General features: G+C 39.7%; 1 long non-coding RNA gene across 1 annotated transcript; it reads right to left on the reverse strand.

The window, feature by feature from the left end:
• Positions 1-3,394: 3,394 nt before the first annotated feature.
• On the reverse strand, positions 3,395-4,663 carry LOC134624693 (uncharacterized). Its single transcript, XR_010093611.2, has 3 exons — positions 4,554-4,663; positions 4,065-4,249; positions 3,395-3,607 (listed from the first exon to the last, which is right to left on the reverse strand). It is a non-coding gene; the product is annotated as an uncharacterized LOC134624693 (long non-coding RNA).
• Positions 4,664-6,329: the final 1,666 nt, after the last annotated feature.

A 6,329-nucleotide genomic window follows, 5' to 3' on the forward strand; every position in this document is an offset into this window, starting at 1 on the left:
GGCGTAGCTCTTGGGACCTGCGGAGACAAATTCCTGGATGGTGTCCCGTCTAATTCGTCCGTCAGATCCCCGAGATAGTTGCCCAGCTCTAGAGGTGTCATGGCCTGGGTCTAGGGACCCAGGGCTCATGTATTTTCAGTGTATGTTTATGTTTATGTTTTCCGTGTGGTGTTTTGGTTTGCTCTCCGTTTCTCCATGTGTCTCCCCGTGAGCTTCCGGAGGTGTGGGTTCGCTGAGGAGACTGCGATCCCGGAAGTGTTTCTGCTCCAGAGACAGCCGCACCTGCCGCTCGTCGTCCTCTGCCAGCTGCAGCAGATTACGCTCGTCAAGGGAACGGCATTTAAGACTGCAGCTGAGCTGAGGCCGACGCTGGAACCTTGAGTCAGAACTCGTCAGTACCGCCGTGGGCTTTTGTTTAACCTCCTAGTTAATAGATTTCCTCCTAACCTTCTGTTTGTTTGTGTTACCAGGAATCTGGAGCGGAGTGTGCTTTAAAGTCACGGTGTGGGAATTGGAGTTTTTTGGAGTCGCAACTTTTCACCTTTCACGGACATCTGCACTGTGTGGGATTCAGGGAGAATCACCACGGGACCACAGTGCCTGTATTTTTGTATATAGTTGTGTGTTTTTCACCTCCTGTAAATAAATCCACTGTCCTTCACTAAGAGTCTCGCGTTTGGGCCCTACTTTCACTGCCACTCCACGGTCTGCCACCGCAGCCCTGTGACAAGAGGTTCCTCCCCCTCTTTCACTACGTAGATCAGAGAGTCGGTGTCGGTGTACAGAACGTTGCGCTGCAATTTTTTTAAATACTCGTAGAGCTTTAGGCGGGTGTAGGCGGTGGTGAATACAGGTATCTTACCACATGATGGGACTGTAGTCTGGTTTGCCTCACACTTCACAGTTTCTCTAATGCTAAATCTCGTGGTTGTAGTTGCAGTGTTTTCAAGTCAGTGGACATATTTTATACAGACAATAAATAAGTGCAACAAGCTGCTAGTGACTAAATCACATGCAAGGGCATTTTCAGTGCGGCGCCATGTACCTGCTTGCCTAATTACCAATTTCCAGTTTCACTTAAAGCCTAAAGCCTACAGCTTTATGTCGGCTAGCAGTCGTTAGCAGTTGCCAGGGTGGAAAATTAAGACGGAAGATTTGCATTCTTGAGTTTGGATCTATTTTGGAAAACAAACAAACGAACAAACAAAAAACAAACCCACTGACAGCTAAGGATGAATAGTTTTTGATATCAATGTTCAAACTTTCAGTGTGCAAAAACATGGCCACAAAGGGGGTCAGTTATTTCAAATAAATGTATCTTGAAAAGTGTTTGTATATAATGTGAATATTTCATTATATATGTTGGTTATATACGTATATATATGTACGTATATATGTACGTTATATATGTTCAAACTTTGCACCATAAATATTTGAGCAAAATCGGAGATGGTTGACCAGGAAATATGTTAAAAATTGGCTGATTTGAGGTAGAATGACCCTTAAGTTAATGACAGCCTTTCCTGGGCATCCAGATCTTCAACATTGACAATTTATATATTTCATATTATTATCAGGCCATTGGATGCTGTTATGTTTTGGATTTATTTTTTCTTTTTTTGCATAGTCAAAGTCTTCAACAATAGATTTATATTTTTCAACTGAAATTATCTCACAACTTAGGTGATCCAAGAGATTGTAGCACATGCAAATCTTTTAACAGGGCAGTTTTTGCTAAGAAAACTGGTGCATAAAAAAACCGAAGAAGACCATGACAGACCCTGCAGCCATCTTTTTAAACTAAAGTTCAGACATAATTTCACAAGAGTTATAGTTTCATGGCTGTTTTTATTTGATCTGTTTTGACATAAGAACATATATGTTTGTGAATCCCTAACCCTAATTAAACTTTGTTTAGTGCTTCATATTAGCATCAAGCTGTTAAAACCATGGTAACACTGCTACAACACATTTATTGGGACCAAACCATGTACAATCCTGTAAATGTGATTTTAGACAAGTTATAAATGTGGGGGCGCGAGAATTACATTTAATAAATGTACCAATTAACCTCTTCATTAAATATCAGGATCTTAAATCGTTAGACTCCACTGAGACCTCTTCTTCCATCTGATTTTCAGGTCAAAATCCAAAAGTACCTCTTGTAGGAAGAAGAAAAGTGCAAATTTCTACTTATATTTGTAAACTTCAAACCATCAACTATTTTGAAATTTCTGCTCACAAAATGACAAATGATAGAAAAAACAAACAAACAAAATGTTATAGTATTAACAATAAAGAATTTTTGCCAACCAGCAAACATTTGGCCAAAATTTTTTGGATCAGCTGTGGCTTAGGTGGTAGAGCAGGTCATCTGCCCACTGGAATGTTGGTGATCCGCATTACGTATCCACAGACAAGATACTGAAGCCAAAGTTGCCCCTGATACATACATCAGAGCATGTGTGAATGCTAGATTGCACTTAGACATAGATAAAAGTGCTGCATGAATGTGTGTGCTTTTGGGACAAGACCTGTAGTAGAAAACCGGCAACACCACCAACTCAACAACCACAACCAGATCCCACTTCTCAGTATTGTTTTAATCTCAGGAAGCAGACAATTAATTGTTTCTAATGTGTGTAACCACTGTTCCTTACAGTGGGGGAAATTATTAAACTCCAATTTTATGGTAGTTTCAGTTCTCTCTCATTTTTTAAGATAGAGTCAGAATATAACCAAGATCCAGTACCTTAAAATGGAGGAAATAATTACAGCATCTAATTTTATGGTAGATTCATTTCTCTCTCTTATTTTAAGATAGAGGCAGAATATCAAAAATGCTGTGGTCAGATGAAGACAAAATTGCAGGTTGAAATCATGCCAAACAGCTCAAAGGTTTGGAGGGAGCGTAATGTGGACTATGACCCAAAGAAGATCATCCCCACAGTCACACGGAGATGGAAGCAGCTTAACAGCACAAAAATGACTCAAAACATACTGGCAAGGTAAGCAGTGGCTAAAAAATAAACCACATTAAGGTCATAGAGAGGAATAGGTAGTCTTTAGACTTCCCAGATAGCAAGGAAACATTGAAACAATGTTGAGTCAATATCAGGCGACGTCATTGAAGCAACGTTGAAGTGTGACGTTGACCCAACATCACTCTTGCACCCATTTTTAACGTTGAAACAACGTCAGGTTTTGATGTTGAATCAATGTTGAAACCTGACATTGATTCGACGTTATATTTTCTAACACTGTTGACATTGAAACAATGTCAGATTCTGATATTGAAACACTGTTGAGATATGGTATTGATTTTCCACCTCTTTCGCACAGTTGCTTTTTATTGAAAAAAAACAAAAAACCAAAAAAGGTCAATAGACATGTATCATTTGCAAAATACTTTATTAAAAGACAAAGTTTCCTATTTACATTTCTATGTTTCACGTCACTTTTTATTATTTACTCCGGGATGGGGATGGATGATGTGCTTCCTGCGCGCCACCCGTACGATCTGGAGCATATCTGAGCCATTTCTGGACTGCTTGAGCAAAGACCAACTCAGACATAGAGTTCGCCCCTACCTGCTGCGCCAGGCCATCTAGGACAAAAAATAGACACACACACAAAAAAAGGGAATTAGAGCACATGAATAAGCTCTTGTTAATTGTCTTCAGCAGGGAGAAAGTATGTAAACTCCTAGGCTGATAAACATGAAAGTCACCAGGCGGAAATCAGCAAACTGCCGCATTTGATTCCCAAAGAGCTATAAGCTGAAAATGTGATATGTCTTAGCATGGTGTGCCGTGTATCCTTTAAAAAAAAAAAGAAAACATGGGTCCTCGGGCTGTACAAAGTGTACAACCCGAGGACAAAACAAGCCGAAGACCAAAGACTCCATCTCCAGATTAACCGGACATGAAAGTCTTGTTATTAAGAAAGACAAAGTAATATAGCAAAAAACAGACATAGGAAATGTGAAACGCACCCAGCACATCAATTGATCCCTTTATTGTTCACTTTAGGCTCATAAAACTACAATAAATGTTAAAACTTACCAAATATGCATCTGCACAGCGCTGTCTCTTTAAATGCCCTTTTTTGCTTTGTCTGGTCCTTGGTATTTTTTCCCCTGCCCAGTTGAGTACAGACGCCAGCTCCTTTGTAATGGCATAAACCATTACACGGCGGACTCGCACCTCCAGTGTGGTCCAGCAGCACCAATCAACGCAAAGCGTCTCACCTATAGACACATTTTATGAGATGGAATTAGCGAGTCTCATGTCTTAAATGTGTATGCAAGTGCTTGTGTGTTTACTTCATGTAATTGATGATAGAAACATGTCATTTAGTTTTCCCTAAAGCCTGATTTTCAAGTCATACAAAGAATAAACCAAAGTATTGGCAGTGCAATGTATTTCTATTCCCTTTTGTTGGATATTCATTTGTTAGTTCTTGTAACTGCTAAAAGTGTTTACTAGTTTTTGCCTGTCACATATATTTGTTATACCATGTAAACTGTGAAATTCCAAGATTTTCAAACTTGCCTTGTAATAGTGGCCTCACAGAGTCTCTGGAATCTACAGAAAAAAAAAATCACAACAAGATGACATTCAGGAGTATAAACTGGTGTTTTGAAGATAAGAGTACAATGATATTGTGATGCAGCTTTAAAGCTTTTTTAAAAGCATACCATCTATAGGGAAGACATCAGACTCTGCATGCTGGCGAGATCGCAAAGCTGTGTCGGTTTGTGCCGGAGTGGCGAAAGGTGCCGGAAGCTGGGTGGGGCATTATGATGGTTGCTATCAGTGGGCTGGGGGGCAGACTGCGGAGTGATGAGGGCTGTTTAGAAAAAGATAATTTTTTAAGTATTTAAGAATACAGACAACTTGTCAAAAAAGTTTCCTCGTGTCAGACACAGATATGTACACAGACACTAGACAGTATTTTATTACCTGGTATTTTCACTCGAGGGGCCTGGGGAAACCGTTTTTTGTAGGCTTTCCCCACAAAAAAACTCATCCTCTGAGTCCGTATATGTGTACAGGGGATTTGGTCTAAAGAAAAGAAATTAAAAACGGTCTTAAGTAATTGTAAATATGCTTTTGGCATATTGTTTCCTAAAGTTAGTTTGATTTCTAACAACACACACAGGAAACAGAGACGTGCAAGAAGGTACAGCATACAATGAATTTTTGAAGTGCACAAGTGTACACGGCTTTGCATTTTTAAAAAGTTTACAAACTTCCACTTTTTGGACTATATTATGTGGTGATATTGCAGTATGCAAGCACCACAGATATGTATAAAAGACAAGATCATAAATTCTTAACAATCAAAGATATGTTTGTGAATAAAAAGGTTTTACTTGTGATTTCTTTTAAGACTGGTCTGGGTTTCTTCTTCGGACTGAAGGTCAGACGTATCACAGCGTTCACGTGGATATCTCTGAAGACTGCGTTCTGCTTCGTGAAATGTGCCTGGAAATACAAACACAATGTACGGCCAGACATACATTACGTGTGGACAAAAGGTGCAAACGCATAGAAAAATCAGCGGTTTCAAAAATACGCTGGTACGTGTGGACGTAGCCTTATTCATTATTCAAGGCACAAACGGAAAGTCATGTACGCGTGCAACGTAAAGTTAGGTGAGCGTGCGACGTACAGTCACGTGGGCATGCTGCGTGAGCTTTCAAACTGAGTCTAAAGTTTTCGTGTGCGAATTGAAGCGAGTGCTCTCCAATCATCAAAAGTAACAAAGTCATTGAACACGTTTATACAGTTAACTTTACGTTTATCAATCATATATCACAGATTTAGAATTTTTTGTAGTACTAAGCAACTACAGAGCGAAAGTCTGGGTCAAGCGCCGAGGCAACGGCAAGAACAAAGGAAACCTCGAAGCGTTAAAGCTAGCTTTGTAAGGGAATATAACGAAGAAAGTATGAAACGAAAATGTTTTCTTTGTTGATATACTTTGTTCGCAGTGCAATTTATTTGTTGCCAGATTGTAAGAAGTAGACACAATTTAAAAAACTTGTTAATGTACAACATTAACAAGTTTTTTTTTACTGTTATTCAAATGCAAACATGGAAATACCGAGTAGGAAAAAAAATCATTCATTCTTACCTTATACTAATCGTGGTGCAGGCCAGTGCAGTGCATGAACTGATGCCTTCTCCGGTCAATTCCGCTGAGAGTAAATTAAATGTCCCGCTCTACTGTAGAAGACAATGAATACCGGGGGAGGGGGGGTGTACCAATGTGAGAGGGGTGCTGCGGAATAGTCCAAGTGATCGCTGCTTTAATTTCCCGGT

Source organism: Pelmatolapia mariae, linkage group LG3_W (genome assembly GCF_036321145.2).
Source record: "Pelmatolapia mariae isolate MD_Pm_ZW linkage group LG3_W, Pm_UMD_F_2, whole genome shotgun sequence".
Lineage (NCBI taxonomy): Eukaryota > Metazoa > Chordata > Actinopteri > Cichliformes > Cichlidae > Pelmatolapia > Pelmatolapia mariae.